This window comes from Nycticebus coucang, chromosome 11 (assembly GCF_027406575.1).
Source record: "Nycticebus coucang isolate mNycCou1 chromosome 11, mNycCou1.pri, whole genome shotgun sequence".
Lineage (NCBI taxonomy): Eukaryota > Metazoa > Chordata > Mammalia > Primates > Lorisidae > Nycticebus > Nycticebus coucang.
Window position 1 is genome coordinate 119261466 of NC_069790.1, and position 18111 is coordinate 119279576.

General features: G+C 41.6%; 1 pseudogene; it reads right to left on the bottom strand.

Moving 5' to 3' along the window:
- Nucleotides 1-15230: 15230 nt before the first annotated feature.
- LOC128598414 (keratin, type II cytoskeletal 8-like) lies at nucleotides 15231-17054 on the bottom strand (annotated as a pseudogene).
- Between the last annotated feature and the right edge of the window lie 1057 nt (nucleotides 17055-18111).

Genomic DNA, 18111 nt, shown 5'->3' on the forward strand with positions numbered 1-18111 from the left:
ATCTTGGCTTAGGACAGCAAAAGACCAGAAATTAGACCTAACCTATTAGTTATCCCTGTTCTTAAAAGACCTTTAGCTAAACATAGTGGCTTACTCCTGCAATCCCAACACTTTGGGAAGCTGAAGTAGGTGGATCACTTGAGGCCAGGAGTTCAAGACCCACCAGCCTGGGCAACATAGGGAGATTTCCCCCCAGTCTACACACACACACATACACAAATTAACTGGGCATGGTGTGGGTGCTTGTAGTACCTGCTACTCAGGAGGCTGAGGCAGGAAGATCTCTTGAGCCCAAGAGTTTGCCGTGATCGTGCCACTGCACTCTAGCCACAGAAGGAGACCATGAAAAACCAAAAAACCCTCCACTCAAACTCCTCAAACAAACAAAAAAAAAAAATAGAAAAAAAAACCTTTAACCATCTCACCATAGGGACTTAGAATTTGCCATCTCTCTGGCTGGGTCTCTGCTTCTGAAAGAGCAGCTCTTCTCCCCATTCTGCACCACAGAGGCTCCAAGATCCTCTTTAATCATGGGGATCTTCCTTTTACCTCTGTTCAGCTTCTGCCCTCCCAGCCATGCCCTCAGGCTTGTTTTTTTCCAACAACTAAAATGGCAGATAAAACTCTGGCTAAACAAAGCTCTGTTCTGACCCTAGGAGGAATTCTGTACCAGTTTTTAATCAATTAAGTTTTGAATATGTTTTACATGAATACATTCAAAATTCAAAACGTGTAAAAGGATATATACTAAAAAGTCTCCTTGTCGTCTAGTCAGTCATCCAGTTCTCAGATGTGGAAGCATTCAAGCCATCAGCTCTGACCTATATGTCTACACACACACACACACACACACACACACACCCAGGGATGCTTGGAAAGGATTTAGCATTAAATATGAAAAATAGAGACATCCATGGCTGAATCCTTTCCAGACAGCCTCATATACTCTACTCTTCTCTGCCCCACCTCTTGTTTGTTTTTCTCTCAGAAACAGTACAATACTATGTAATACTATGTTCTTCACTTTGCTTTCTTTTTAAGGGGTCTGGGAGATTGTGCCCATCAGTCTGTTAACTTCTCTTTTGGAGCTGCATAGGGTTCGTTGTGGGCATGGCCCTTATTTACATTACCAGTTCCCTATTGACTGCCTTCAGTTTTTAAAGAGGCATTTCTTTCTGCACACTACCTGTGTGATGACAACACAGACATTTAGCCGTTCGGCAGAAGCTCTGTCTCGTCTATTGCCTACTGCCCACACTTGCGCCCCATGCTTAGCCAGGCCTGTCAGCTGACTTCTTGCCCCTGTTTATTCCCACCTTTGCTCTCAAGGGAACTGGGTCTGGTCTCTCAGGCCCCAGCTTTGCTTCCGCCTGTTCCTGTCCCCCTATTTCACGTCACATCCTTTCCTGATTTCTCAGAGCCTTTAGAAGTATCTCCAAATCCAAGGAACTGGGAGGCTGAAAGAATCAAGGACAGGATAGAAGGCACTCCGTACCTCTGAGCCCTTCCATTTGGTTTATTATTATTTCCATTTGGTTTATTATTATTTCCATCATAATCTTATTAGTCAATGTGCTTCTGGTTACAACCACAGAAACTGGCCAAACAGGGAGAAAGGGAAACTTTCTGGGTGGAACCTGGAATTATTCACAGCCTGAAAAGAACAGTTGAAGAACCAATCTTGAACACAGAAAAAATGTGTCTGTTATTTCTGCTGTTCTCTCTCTGTTGGGAGAGAAAACGGCAGAAATAACATTCCTTTAAACCACCTTATTCCAAAAACATGGAAGATAAAACTGTTCCTGATTCGTATAGTTTCACTAGAAAGAAAATTAGTCTTTTCTCTCAGCTCAGTAAGAAGAATTACAGGGAGGAGTTTGGATTGGTCCAGCTCAGGTCACATGCCCATGCCAGCTTGTGACTGTGGCCAGGAGGCTAGGATATTATGATTGGGCTGGCTTGAGTCAGGGGCTCACCCTTCAGACATCACTAAGAGCAGGCTGGAGTGGCGTCATAGGATGATAGTAGCACATATTTGAATTATATGGCTAGAGCCTTTGGAGGAGCATTTCCTGAAGGGAAGGAGGTGCTGTGCCCGGAGAACGGGAGATAAGCTTGGCTGATGAAGTTCATGAGTGTCGACTACACACACGTATACAGCAGGGAAGGCTCCTGAGCCAAGAGGTGCTCATCCCAGGATTATCTATGACCTAGAAGCCAAATAGGGCATCTTCTTCAGCTGGTTAGCAACATGAGGAAAGGAACACACATGATGTGGTCCCTGCCAGCTGGGGACTCGCAAGGTAGTAAGGGCAACAGAACAGAAAGAATCTCAACCGAGCAAAATAAAGCCATGGTTTATAAACTTCCCCGAGTAAAAAATGTTTGGGCATGCATATGTGTACATGTATGTGCTGATACGTAGGCTATAAAGCATACACACATAGAAAGTTTAAAGAATGAGATAAATATTTTAAAATCATCACTTAAACTAAATGCATATCATTTGTTTGGGTTGTACTCTGTTGCCCCAGCTAAAGTGCAGTGATGTCATAGCTCATTGCAACTTTAAACTCCTAGGCTTAAGGGATTCTCCTGCGTCAGGCTCCTAAGTATCTGGGACTCCAGGCACTCACAACCACAGTTGGTTAATTTTTTCTGTTTTTAGTAGAGATGGGGTCTTGCTCTTGCTCAGGCTGGTCTCAAACTCCTGACCTCAAGTGATCTTCCTGCTGTGGCCTCCTAGAGTGCTAGGATTAAGATATGAACTACTGTGCCTGGTCCAAATACTTTTTTGTTTCACTAAAAATGAGAGTGTGAGCGAGATGGTATGTAAGGTCATGTTTAGCTCTCTGTGTTGCATTCTACACATATAGAGAGCTGACAGCATGCAAGTACTATGAACATCCATTTTCTTCGTTTCTCTCATAACACTGCCACCAATGGGAATAATTGTGAACCTTTCCTAAAAGGCATGTGTCAAGATTTGAGTGTCAGCAGGAAAGGATAATTGGGCAGTTCTTTTTTTTTTTTTGAGACAGAGTCTCACTATGTCACCCTCAGTAGACTGCCGTGGCATCACAGCTCATAGCAACCTCCAACTCTTGGGCTCAAGCGATTCTCTTGCCTCAGCCTCCCAAGTAGCTGGGACTACAAGTGCCCACCACAATACCCCGCTATTTTTTGTTGCAATTATCATTCGTTTTTGCTGGCCCGGGCCAGGTTCGAACCCACCAGCCTCAGTCTATGTGGCTGGTGCTGTAACTACCACCACCACCACCACCACTACCAGTAGCTTCGAAGAGCAACAAAGTGACACAAAGTGACATTTATCTCAGTGAATTTGTTACAATACAAGGCTTGGAATTTGCTAATGCAAAAGCAAAGCAGAAACAAGAAATTGCCTGTTCCTGACTGTGTACAGCTGCATAAGCCCTTTACATAAATGACTTCTTTTAGTTGTATACAACCCTAGAAGGCAGTGTTTGAAATCCCAATGGGATGGCAAGGACACTGAAGCAGCATGAGCGTAAGCCCACAACTCTCAGTAAGTGAATGAGCTGGACTCAGAGAATAATAATGACTACAAGCACTCCTTGAGCTCCTGCTCCGTGACAGATACTTGTATTAACTCACTTAACCCACACAATAACTCTAGGAGCTAAGTTCTATTGTTATTCGTCAATAATAATGAGGAAACAGAAGACTAGAAAGTTAAAGACTTGCCCAAGGTCCACATCTAGTAAGTGGCATGCTGGGCTAGCGCCCTGGATGGGCTCACTCCTTAGCCCCACTGTGCAAATTACTGTGGTACACCAGCTCTGCCAGCCCAGGAGACTGTAAGCCGGTGTGTGGTGCTGCTTCCCTTGTAAGCTGGAAATTTGATCTAACTTGTTTTCCAGACTTCCAGGGTCAAAGTCAGGGATGCTGAATCATGTTGACTCTCAAGAGACTGATGTATGATCTGGAGTATCAGTTTAACAATGTCCAGGGGTGCACCAGACATTTGCTCAGCCTTGTCCACGTGTTCCTCCCCTCAACTACATGGGAACCTGCATTGTCAGAGGTTGCTTGGTGAGCACATATGCAGCATAGCGGGAGTGAGCTCTGTCTTGGAGCTGCTTAATGCCCTCAGAATTTTATGTCATGGTATGTCTGTCTCCACAGTTGTGAAATATTCTTCTTCTTTTTTTTTTTGTACTGAGGAAACATTTTATTAAATCAACTAAATAAAATTAATCGAAATATTTTAAGCAAATAACAACAAATGCTAGGATTATGAGGATCATGTACCTTAAAATAGTTTTTTCTTTTTTTTTAATTTGTTTTTTATTCAAATTAATATGAAGGTACATATTTTTAGGTAACATTGTTCTCACTTCCAAGGTAAAGTTCCATTTGTAAAAGAATCCCTCACAATGTGCACATTAGGTGAGATCCCACCTCAAGCCCTCCCTTCTTCTGCCAATTGACCTCCTCCCCCGTCCCACCTCCCTCTACCCCGTACTAGACTATATTTGTGTTAATTGTTCATTTGAGCATATAATTGTTTATATATTGGTTTCATATTACCATCGAGTACATTGGATAGTTATTTTTCCATTCTTGCAACACTTTACTAAGAAGAATGTATTCCAACTCCATCCAGGTAAATGTAAAAGATGTAAAGTCTCCATCTTTTTAATGGCTGAATAGTATTCCATGGTCTACATATACCACGGTTTGTTCATCCAGTCGTGGTTTGATGAGCATGTAGGCTGGTTCCATGACTTGGCAATTATGAATTGAGCCACAATAAACATCCTGGTGCAAATGTCTTTGTGGTATGATTTTTGTTCTCCTGGGTAGATACTTAGTAATGAGATTGCAGGATCAAATGAAAAATCTACTTTTAGATCTCTGAGGATTCTCCATACTTCTCTCTAAAAAGGCTGTATTAGTTTGCAATCCTACTAGCAGTGTACAAGTGTTCCTTTCTCTCCACAGCCACACCATCATCTGGTGATGATGTAACTTTGTGATGTGAGCTAATCTTACTGGGGTTAGGTGATATGTTAGAGTGCTTTTGATTTGCATTTCTCTGATGATTAAAAACAATAAACGTTTTTTCATGTGTTTGTTGGCCATTCCTTTGTCATCCTCAGAGAAGTTTCTGTTCAAATCTCTTACTTGTAGAGGAGGTTGTTTGCACTTTTCTTTTCTTTCTTTTTTCTTTTTCTTTTCTTTTTTTTTTTTTTGAGACAGAGTCTCACTTTGTTGCCCTCAGTAGAGTGCCGTGGTGTCACAATTCACAGCAACCTCCAGCTCTTGGGCTTAGCGATTTTCTTAGGCCTCAGCCTCCTGAGTAGCTGAGACTACAGGCGCCCGCCACAATGCCTGGCTATTTTTTGTTGCAGTTTGGCTGGGGCTGGGTTTGAACCTGCCACCCTTGGTATATGGGGCTGGCACCCTACTCACTGAGCCACAGGTGCTGCCCTGTTTGCATTTTTCTTATGGTTTAATTTGAGTTCTCTGTAGATTCTATTTATCATGCTTTTGTCAGATTCATAACATGCAAAGATCTTTGCCCATTCCAAAGGCTGTTTGTTTTGTTTATGGCACTCTTAGCTGTGCAAAAGCTTTTTAGCTTGATCAAATCTCAGTTATTTATTTTTCATGTTGCTGCAATTGCTGAGGAGGGGGTATTACCCAAATATCTTCAAGTGTTTTCCCCACACTCTCTTCTAGAAGTTTTATTGTTTCGATCTTAAATTTAAATCTTTTATCCAACGAGAATCAATTTTTGTCAATGGTGAGAGGTGTGGGTCCAGTTTCAGTTTTCTACATGTGGATAACCAGTTATCCCTGCATAATTTGTTAAATAAGGATTCTTTTCCCCAGTGCATGCTTTTGTTAGGCTTATCAAAGATTAAATGATGATATGTGGCTGGGTTCATCTCTAGATTTTCTATCCTATTCCATCTACATCTCTATTTTTATGCCAGTACTATGCTGTTTTGATCACTATGCCTTGTAGTAGAACCTGAAATCTGGCAATGTGATGCCTCCAGATTTGTTTTTATTTCTAAGAACTGTATTTGCTATTCACGTTTTTATCTGGTTCCATATAAATTGACGTACTATTTTTTTAAGTTCTTTAAAGTATGATATTGGTGCTTTGATGGGGATTGCATTAAATCTATAGTTTTAGGTAGTGTGGATATTTTAACCATGTTGCTTCTTCCCAGCCATGAACATGGTATATTCTTGCATTTGTTGACATCTTCCGCTGTTTCCTTTCTCAAAGTTTCATAATTCTCTCTCTTTTTTTTTGAGACAGAGCCTCAAGCAGTCACCCTAAGTAGTAGAGTATGGTGGCATCACAGCTCACAGCAACTTCCAACTCCTGGGCCCAAGTGATTCTCTTGCTTCAGCCTCCCACGTAGCTGGGACTAAATGGCCACAATGCCCGGCCATTTTTTGGTTGTAGTTGTCATTGTTGTTTGGCAGGCCTGGGCTGGATTTGAACTCACCAGCTCTGGTGTATGTGTCTGGAGCCTTAGCTGCTTGAGCTATAGGTGCCAAGCCCATAATTCTCTTTATAGAGATCTTTCATGTCTTTTGTTAGATATATTCCCAGATAATTCATCTTCTTTGGTGGTATCGTAAGAATAGAGTCTTTTTTTTTTTTTCCTTGAGACAGAGCCTCCAACTGTTGCCCTGGGTAGAGTGCTGTGGCATCACAGCTCACAGCAACCTCCAACTCCTGGGCTTAAGTGATTCTCCTGCCTCTGCCTCCCAAGTAGGTGGGACTATAAGCACCCACCACAGTGCCTGGCTATTTTTTGGTTGCAGCTGTCATTGTTGTTTGGCGGGCCCAGGCTGGATTCGAACCTGCCAGCTCAGGTGTATGTGGCTGGTGCCTTAGCTGCTTGGGCCACAGGCGCCGAGCTGAATAGAATCTTTGATTTTATGCTCGACAATTGTTGGCATATAGGAAGGCTACTGATTTGTGGGTATTGATTTTGTATCCCGAGCCACTGCTATATTCCTTGATCACTTCTAAGAGCTTTGTAGTTGAGTCCCGGGCATTTTCCAGGCATAAGATCATGTCATCTGCAAAGAGGGAGAGTTTGACCTCTTCTGTCCCCATTTGGATTCCTTTGATCTCCTTCTCTTGCCTGATGGCTAGGACTTCCAACGCTATGTTAAATAGCAGTGGAGACAGTGGGCATTCTTTTCTGGTTTCAGTTTTGAGTGGAAATGCATTCAGATTTACTCCTTTCAATATAATATTGGTTGTGGGTTTGCTGTACATGGCCTCTATCAGTTTAAGGAATGTTCCGTCTAAGCCTATTTTCTTGAGTGTTTTTTATCATGAATGGATGCTGGATAATATCAAAAGCCTTTTCTGCATCAGTTGAAAGAATGGTCTTTGTTTTTCATTCTATTTATGTGTTGTATTATATTAATGGATTTGCATATGTTGAACCAACCTTGTGTCTCTGGGATAAAACCCACTTGATCATCGTGTATAACCTTTTTAATATGTTGTTGTATTTTGTTTGGTAATATTTTGTTGAATATTTTTGCTTTGATATTCATTAATAATATTGGTCTATAGTTTTCTTTTTTTGTTGAGTCCTTTCCTGATTTGGGGATCAGAGTGATATTTGCTTCTTAGAATGTACTGGGGAGGATTCCTTCCTTCTCTATATTTTGGAAAAGTTTATGCATTATGGGAACTAGTTCCTCTTTGAAGCTTTGAATAGAATTCTGGTATGAAACCATCTGGGCTAGGGCTTTTCTTTTTGGGGAGATTTTGTATAATTCATGCTATTTCAGTGTTTGATATTGGTCTTTTCAAGGTTTCTAAATCTTTCTAGCTGAGGTTTGGAAGGTATTGTGCTTCCAGATAGTGGTCCATCTCCTCTACATTTTCATATTTCTGGAAATAGAGTTTTTTTGTGATAATTGTTGAGAATCTTTTGTATTTCCATGGCATCTGTTGTTATTTCCCCTTAATCATTTCTGATTGTAGTTATTATAGATCTTATTTTTCTGTTTCTTGTTAGTCTAGCTAAGGGTTTATTCATTTTATTAATCTTTTCAAAGAACCAACTTTTTTTTTTTTTTTTTTGAGACACAGACTCAAGCTGTCACCCTGGGTGGAGTGCCATGGCATCACAGCTCACAGCAACCTCCAACTCTTGGGCTCAAGCAATTCTCCTGCTTCCACCTTCCAAGTAGCTGGGACTACAGGAGCCCACCACAATGCCCGGCTAATTTTTGGTTGCAGCTATCATCATTGTTTGGTGGGCCTGGGATGGATTTGAACCTGCCAGCTCAGGTGTATGTGGCTGGTGCCTTAGCCACTTGAGCCACAGGTGCTGAGCCAGAACCAACTTTTTGTTTTGATGATCTTCTGAATAATTCTTTTGTTTTCAATTTAATTTAATTCTGCTCTAATTTTGGTTATTTCTTTTCTGCTGGGTTTGGGATTAGATGTTTTTTTTTTGTAGAGACAGAGTCTTACTTTATCGCCCTTAGTAGAGTGCCGTGGCATCACACAGCTCACAGCAACCTCCAACTCCTGGGCTTAGGTGATTCTCTTGCCTCAGCCTCTCCAGTAGCTCGGACTACAGGCACCCACCATAACGCCTGGCTATTTTTTTGTTGCAATTTGGCCAGGGCTGGGTTTGAACCCACCACCTTTGGTATGTGGGACTAGTACCCTACCCAGTGAGCCACAGGTGCCACCCTGGGATTAGATTCTTCCTCCTTTTCCAGTTGCTTGAGATGGCCCATTCTGTGTTTTTGATGACAGCATCTAATGCTATAAATTTCCCTCTAAGGACTGCCTTTGCAATATCCCACAGGTTTTGATAGTTTGTAGCTTTGTTATCATTTTGTTCCAGAATCTAACAATCTCCTTCTTGATCTTGTCTATGACCCGGCTATCATTCAGCATAAGGTTATTTAGTTTCCACGATTTTATTTGAGTATGGAGATTTTTGTTGCTGTTGAGTTTAATTTTTATTCCATAATGATCTGAGAAGATACAGGGGATAATTTCTATTCTTTTTAATTAGTTGAGGTTAGCTTTGAGTCCTAAGATATGATCAATTTTGGAAGATGACCTGTGGGCTGATGAGAAGAATGTGTATTCAGTTTTGTTAGAATAAAATGTTCTGTAAATGTCTGTTAAGTCCATTTGGCCTAGGGTCTTGTTTTAGTCCATTATTTCTTTATTTAGTTTTTGCTTGGAGGATCTATCTAGTACTGCCAATAGAGAGTTAAAAATCTCCAACTATTATAGTATGGGAAGATATCATATTGTTCAGATCAGTTAGGGTTTGTTTTATGTATCAAGGAGCATTCAGATAGGGTACATAGATGCTAATTATTGAAATCTCTTCATGTTGTGTGTTTCCCTTGGCAAGTATGTAGTGTTCATCTTTATCTTTCATTATTTTTGTAGGCTTGAATCCAATTGTATCTCCAAAGAGATTGCAACTCCAGCTTTTTTCTGCTTTCCATTTGCCTGGGATACTATTGTCCATCCCTTCATCCTGAGTCTTATTTTACCCTTTGAGGTAAGGTGAGTTTCTTGTAGGCCACAGATATTTGGCCTGAGTTTTTTTATTCAGTCATCCAGCCTATGCCACTTTACAGGAGAGTTCAAACCATTTGAATTAATTGAGAGAAAGACATATTATCTTTCTGTATCAGAGAGCAAATGCTCATTGGCCTCAGAGAGTTAATAGGTCAGACGCTGGGCAGTATTTCCATGGCTGACTCATTTCTTCAGGCTGACCTGTTCTTTCTTTAGATTTATTAATGATTCAATCGAGTTCCTGTCCATTTTGTTGCCCTGGAAATTGTGGCTTCTCTTTGAGGTGACTTTTCCCATCATTACTCTCTGATTCATCATTCAATAATTCAAAAATATTTATGAGCATGGTGCCTCATGCCTATAATCACAGCACTCTGGGAGGCTGAGACAGGTGGATTGCCTAAGTTCAGGAGTCCCAGACCAGCCTGAGGAAGAGCGAGATCCCAGCTCTAAAAAAGCAATGTATTGGGTACCTGTAGTCTCAGTTACTTGAGTGGCTGAAGCAAGAGGATCACTTGAGCCCAGGAGTTTGAGGTTGCTGTGAGTTATGATAACACGGCACTCTACCAGGTGACAAAATTAGACTCTGTCTCAAAAAAAAATTTTTTTTTAATTAAATCATAGCTGTGTACATCAATGTAATCATGGGATACAATGTACTGGTTTTATATATAATTTGAAATATTTTCTTCAAACTGGTTAAGATTGCTTTCATGGCATTTTCTTAGTTATTGTGTGCAGGAGTCCTCAAACTGCGGCCTGTGGGCCACATGAGGCGATGTGATTATATTTGTTCCCGTTTTGTATTTTTACTTCAAAATAAGATATGTGCAGTGTGCATAGGAATTTGTTCATAGTTTTTTTAAAAACTATAGTTCGGCCCTCTAGCGGTCTGAGGGACAGTGAACTGGCCCCCTGTTTAAAAAGTTTGAGGACCTCTGGTGTTAAGAGATTTATATTCTACATTTAGTAAATTTCACATGTACCCTTGTAAGATGCACTGTAGGTGTGGTCCCCCCATCCTCTACTCATCCTCCCCCTTCCCCTCCCCTTCCTGCCTCTCCCCTTTCCCCATATTCTTGAGCTATAATTGGGTTATAGCTTATATATATGAAAGCTATAAAGTGGTTTCATAGTAGGGCTGAGTACATTGGATACTTTTTCTTCCATTCTTGAGATACTTTACTAAGAAGAATATGTTCCAGCTCCATGCATGTAAACATGAAAGAGGTAAAGTCTCCATCTTTCTTTAAGGCTGCACAATATTCCATGGTGTACATATACCACAATTTGTTAATCCATTCATAGGTCGCTGGGCACTTGGGCTTCTTCCATGACTGAGCAATTGTGAATTGGGCTGCAATAAACATTCTGGTACATATATCTTTGTTATAATGTGATTTTTGGTCTTCTGGATATATACCTAGTAGGGGAATTATAGGATCGAATGGCAGGTCTAGTTTTAGATCCCTAAGTGTTCTCCAAATATCATTCCAAAAGGAATGTATTAGTTTGCATTCCCACCAGCAATGTAGAAGTGTTCCCTTTTCTCCACATCCACACCAACATCTCTGGTTTTGGGATTTTGTGATATAGGCTAATCTTACTGGAGTTAGATGATATCTCAAAGTAGTTTTGATTTGCATTTCTCTGATGATTAAGGATGATGAGCATTTTTTCATATGTCTGTAGGCCATGTGCCTGTCTTCTTCAGAGAAGTTTCTCTTCAAGTCCCTTGCCCAGCCTGAGATGGGATCACTTGTTCTTTTCTTGCTAATACGTTTGTTATTCTCTGTGGATTCTGGTTATTAAACCTTTGTCAGAGACATAATGTGCAAATATCTTCTCCCATTCTGAGGGCTGTTTGTTTGCTTTACTTACTGTGTTCTTGGCTGTGCAGAAGGCTGTTAGTTTGATCAGGTCCCAGTAATGTATTTTTGGTGTTGCTTCAATTGCTTGGGGGGGGGGTGTCCCCTCATAAAATATTTGCCCAGGCCAATTTCTTCAAGAGTTTTCCTTGTACTTTCTTCTAGTATTTGTATACTTTCATGTCTTAAGTTTAAATCTTTAATCCAGTAAGAGTCTATCTTGGTTAATGGTGAAAGGTGTGGGTTCAGTTTCAGTCTTCTACAGGTTGCCAGCCAGTTCACCCAGCACTATTTGTTAAATAGGGAATCTTTTTCCAGCTGAATGTTTTTTGTCTTTTGTTTTTTTTTTTGTAGAGACAGAGTCTCACTGTACCGCCCTCAGTAGAGTGCCATGGCATCACACGGCTCACAGCAACCTCTAACTCCTGGGCTTACGCGATTCTCTTGCCTCAGCCTCCCGAGTAGCTGGGACTACAGGCGCCCACCACAAGGCCCGGCTGTTTTTTGTTGTTGTTGTTGTTGCAGTTTGGCCGGGGCTGGGTTTGAACCTGCCACCCTTGGCATATGGGGCTGGCGCCCTACTCACTGAGCCACAGGCGCCGCCCCCAGCTGAAAGTTTTTAATTGGCTTGTCAAAGATTAAATAATGGTAAGTAGCTGGGTTCATCTCTTGGTTCTCTATTCTGTTAGAATAGAGAAACATCTAAACATCTACCTCTCTGTTTTTTTGCCAGTACCATGCTGTTTTGATCACTATTGATTTATAGTATAGTCTGAGGTCTGGTGGTGTAATTTCTCCTGCTTTATTTTTATTTCTGAGTAATGTCTTGGCTATTCAAGGTTTTTTCTGATTCCATATAAAACGAAGTATATATTTTTTGAGGTCTTTAAAGTATGACAGTGGAGCTTTAATAGGGATTGCATTAAAATTGTATACTGCTTTGGGTAGTATGGACATTTTAATAATGTTGATTCTTCCCAGTCATGAACGTGGTATGTTTTTCCATTTGTTAACATTTTCAGCTATTTCTTTTCTTAGAGTTTCATAGTTCTCTTTATAGAGATCGTCCACATCCTTTGTTAGATAAACTCCCAAATATTTCATCTTTCTTGGCACTATTGTGAATGGAATAGAGTCCTTGACTGTTTTTTCAGCATGACTATTGTTGGTTTATATAAAGACTACAGATTTATAAGTGTTGATTTTGTAACATGAGACACTGCTGTATTCCTTGATCACTTCGAAGAATTTTGTAGTAGAATCCCTGGTGTTTTCCAGATACACAATCATATCATCTGTGAAGCGTGAAAGTTTAATATCTTCTGACCCTAAGTGGATACCCTTGATCACATTTTCTTGCCTAATTGCAATGGCTAAGACTTCCATTATAATGTTAAAGATCAGTGGAGACAATGGGCAACCTTGCCTGGTTCCTGATTGAGTGGAAATGATTTCAATTTAACTCCATTCAATACAATATTGGCTGTGGGTTTGCTGTAGATGGCCTCTATCAGTTTAAGAAATGTCCCTTCTATACCCATTTTCTTAAGTGTTCTGATCATGAAAGGATGCTGGATATTATCAAAAGTTTTTTCTGCCTCAATTGAGAGAATCATATGGTCTTTGTTTTTTATTTTGCTTATGTGATAAATTATATTTATAGATTTACATATATTGAGCCAGTCTTGAGACCCTGGGATAAAACCCACTTGGTCATGGTGTATAATTTGTTTGATGTGTTGCTGATTCTGTTTGTTAGGATCTTGTTGAATATTTTTGCATCAATATTCATTAGTGATATTGGTCTCTAATTTTCTTTTCTTGTGGGGTCTTTTCCTGGTTTGGGGATCAAGATGATGTTTGCTTCATAGAATGTGTTGGGTAGTATTCCTTCTTTTTCTATATTTTGGAAAAGGTTGAGTAATATAGGTACTAGTTCCTCTTTAAAGGTTTGGTAGAATTCTGATGTGAAGCCATCTGGTCCTGGGATTTTCTTTTTAGGGAGATTTTGTATAGTTGATGCTATTTCAGAACTTGATATAGGCCTGTTCAACATTTCCACTTCATTCTGGCTAATTCTAGGAAGATGGTGTGCTTCTAAGTATTGGTCTATTTCCTTCAGATTTTTATATTTATGAGAATAGAGTTTCTTTCTTTCTTTTTTTTTTTTGGTTGCAGTTTTTGGCCAGGGCTGGGTTTGAACCCAGCACCTCGGGCATATGGGGCCGGCGCCCTACTCATTGAGCCACAGGCACTGCCCAAGTTTCTTGTAATATACATTAAGGATTTTTTTTTTTTAAGAGACAGACTCTCACTTTGTTGCCCTTGGTAGTGTGCTGTGGCATCACAGCTCACGGCAACCTCCAGCTCTTTGGCTTAGGCGATTCTCTTGCCTCAGCCTCCTGAGTAGCTGGGACTATAGGTGCCCACCACAACGCCTGGCTATGTTTTTTTTGCCTGGCTATTTTTTGTTGCAGTTTGGCTCGAGCCAGGTTTGAACCCACCACCCTCGGTATACATGGCCAGTGCCCTACTCACTACTCACCGAGCCCCAGCCGCTGCCACATTAATGATTTTTTGAATTTCTGAGGAGTCTGTTGTTATTTCATCTTTACCATTTCTGACTGATGAAATTAGAGATTTTACTCTTTTTTTCCTGGTTAGGTTAGCCAAAGGTTTATCTATTTTATTGACCTTTTCCTAAAACCAACTTTTTGATTTATTGATCTGTTGTATAATCCTTTTGTTTTCAATTTCATTTAATTCTTCTCTAATTTTGGTTATTTCTCTTTTACTACTGGGTTTGGGATTGGAATGTTCTTCCTTTTCCAGTTGCTTGAGATGTCCCATTAAGTTGTTATTTCCTCTCTTTCTGTTCTCTTGAGGAAGGCTTTCAGTGCTATAAATTTCCTTTTTAGAACTGCCTTTGCAGCATCCCAGAGGCTCATGTCTTTATTATCATTTTGTTCAAAACATTTGGCAATTTCCTTCTTCATCTCATCTATGACCCAGCTATTATTCAGCATAAGGTTATTTAGTTTCCATGTTTTTGTATGAGTATGCAGATTCCTGTTGTTATTGAGTTCAACTTTTATTCCATGATGGTCCGAGAAGATGCAAGGAATAATTTCTATTCTTTCAAATTTGCTAAGATTAGACTTGTGACCTAAGATGTGTGACCATACTTGGAGTATATTCCATGGGCTGATGAGAAGAATGTGTATTCAGTTTTGTTAGGATGAAATGTTCTGTAGATGTCTGTTAAATCCAATTGTTGAATGGTTAAGTTTAAGCCTGAAGTTTCTTTGCTTGGCTTCTTATTGGAGGATCTATCCAACACTGCCAAAGGAATGTTAAAATCTCCAACTATTATGGTGCTGGAAGAAATCAAGTTGCTCATTTCTGTTAGAGTCTGTCTTATAAATTGAGGCACATTCTGGTTGGATGCATATATACTAATAATTGAAATCTCGTCATGTTGTGTTACCCTTAACATATATGAAGTGACCATTCTTATTTTTCCTTACTTTTGTTGGTTTAAAGCCTATTCAAAAAATATTTATGAGCACTTCTGTGTACAATAAATTGATAATACAGTGGACAGACATTTCTTTTCTTTCTTTCTTTTTTTTTTTGGTTGTCAATGCAGCTGAGGCTTTATTTTGGAAAAAGCAATCAAATTGTTTTTTAGTTGGGGACATGGATAAGAGGAGGTACCCTAGGCAGTAAACTCCACCCAAGGGTGGGCTGAGGGTTGGAGATGAGCCTCAAGTGGATCTCCTGTTCCATGTGCTCGCAGGTGGAGCTGCCTCCACCAACAGGCTCTGTGGCAGCCATGTGAGAGGGTAGACTGGAGGGCCTGCAGTGGCTGCTTTCTTGGGCAGGACATCAGAGGACTCAGATACCAGCTGCCCATTGTAGTTCTCAATATTCTTCACAACCATGGCCCTAGAGCTGATGTGGCTGAAGGAGCTGGTGGCTCCACCAGAGCCAAAGCCTGTCTGGAAGGAGCTCAGACCATAGTTGAGGCCAGGGCTTGTGAAGCCCCAGTAGGCTGAGCTCAGGTCACCTGAGTAGCCACTGTTGGTGTTCATGTGGATACTCATGTTCTGCATCCCCGACTCCAGCTGCTCTCCTCCCCCTCTAGTAGCTTGTGGTAGGGGGTGATCTCCACATCCAGGGCCAGTTTGATGTTCATCAGATCCTGGTATTCACGCAGCTGCTGAGCCATGTCCTGCTTTGCCTGAGGCAGGGTGGCCTCCAGCTGGGCCAGCTTCTCATTGGCACCCTTAAGAGCCAGCTCCCCATGCTGCTTGGCATCCGTGATGGCAGCCTCCAGGTAAGTCCCCTGGCCTTTGAGAGCTTTGATCTCAGCCTGGAGCTGGCTGATGTTCCAGTTCATGTTGGAGATCTCCATCTTCCTGTGCTGCAGGTCATCCCAGTGCTTCCTGGACTGCACCTGCAGGTCCTTGTACTTGGTCTGATTCACACTCTCGGCCTCAGCCAGCTGCGGTTGGCGATCTCCTCATACTGGGTGCCGACCTCAGTGATGATGCCGTCCATGTCCAGGGAGTGACTGTTGTCCATGGACAGGACCACAGATGTGTTGGAGATCTGGGACTGCAGCTCTCGGACCTCCTCTTCATACAGCTGCCTCAGGAAGTTGATCTTGTCTGTCAGGTTTTCCAGGTGGGACTCCAGCTCCACCTTGTTCATGTATGCTTCATCCACATCCTTCTTTTTTTTTCTTTCTTTTTTTTTTTTTTTCAGACAGAGTTTCACTATGTCGCCCTTGGTAGAGTGCTGTGGTGTCACAGCTCACAGCAACCTCAAACTCTTGGGCTTAAGCTATTCTCTTGCCTCACCCTCCCAAGTAGCTGGGACTACAAGCACCTGCCACAATGCCCAGATATTTTTCTGTTGTCATTGTTGCTTAGCTGGCCCCCACTAGGTTTGAACCTGCCAGCCTCGGTGTATGTGGCTGGCACTGTAACCACTGTGCTACAGGCGCAGAGCCCACATCCTTCTTGATGAGGACAAATTCATTCTCCATTTCTGCACGCTTTTTGATCTCCTCATGCTTATTCTTGAAGTCCTCCACCAGCTCCTGCAAGTTGCCATGCTCTGCCTCCAGCTTCAGCTTCTCCTGGCCCAATGTGTCCAGCTGTCACTAAATGTTGTTGGTGGAGCTTTTAAACATGCTGTCCATGCCTCCTCGATGAAGGAGGCAAATTTGTTGTTGACGATCTTGATCTCCTCTTTCTCCTGGGTGTGCACAGACCAAATTTAGGGTCTGCCTCCAGGTTGAGTAGGCTCAGCAGGCTCTGGTTCACTGTGATGGCTGTGATGCACCCCATACCTCTGGCCCCTCCGTAGCCTCCTCCCAGACCCAGGCTGGTGCCCAGGCCACTCCAGAAGCTGCTGCTGCCCAACCCAGAGAAGCTCAAGGAGTTGATGCAGGCATTAGGCCCACTGCTGTATGAGCAGCTACTGAAGGCCTCTGGGGGCAGAGGTGGACACCTTGTAGGATTTCTGGGTCACCCTGATGGACATGGTGAAGACTGGAAGGAGAAAGATGGGCCAAACCAGACCGAGATGCAAGAAGGAGCAAAAAGCTGCTTCTAGATCTTAGGTAGACATCTTAGCGGAAGACATTCAGATAATTGATATGTAAACCAATGAAAAATGACATTATTTCAGATAGTGATAAATGTTGTGAAGTTTCGAGCAGGGTAATGTAATTGAGTGTTAGGATGGAAGGGGGAATTGAGCATGGACAGGGTGGGCAGGAACGCGTCTCGGAGGAAGCAGAATTGGAACTGAGTCCTGTGTGTAACAAAGAAGGAGCCAGGCAGCCACATGAAAATAATTTTCTTTTTATCTGAAGAGTTTAGTTCTCAGATGAAGCCTTCACTCCTATCATATGAAGTGGAAATTCATTGTCTGTGTCTAGAGATAAAGTATGGCATAAATTAGGGGAGTGTGGTTGTAGTAACGTTGCTGGTATTGGGTATTAAATGCTCAGGGATTAAATGGTAACCTAGCCATGCTTTCCAACTAAAAGTCCAAACACATGGTCCAACCTGAAGCATGAAGACTGGAAACATTTGAAATCAGAGCTGTCTTGAATTTTTCACAGCATGTGATTTTCATAATTAATAGGGTACATTGTGTTGGCCTGGGCAACTGACCCCACACTGTTGATGTGGACAAACTGTGTTTCTAGATTTTGTAAAAGCAAATAGGAAGTAAAGTTTTGGAATAAAACCATTATCATTGGAGACCATATCTCTTTTTTCCAATTATATATGTGTTTTTTTTTTGCAGTTTCTGGCCAGGGCTGGGTTTGAATCCACCACCTCCAGCATATGGGGCCGGCGCCCTACTCCTTTCAGCCACAGGCACCGCCCTGCAAGTAGATATGTTTTTCTCTCAGAAAAAAGTCCAAGTTTTATCCTTTTATAAATCACTGAAAACATTTAGGGGAGTGCTGGGCACACAGAAGACATAACATAGGCCTGTGGGATTGCCTTAAATTTGGAATCCGCACTTTTTTTTAAAAGTGCTGTAGCGTCATAGCTCACAGCAACCTCCAACTCTTGGGCTTACGCGATCCTCTTGCCTCAGTTTTTCTATTTTAGTAGAGAC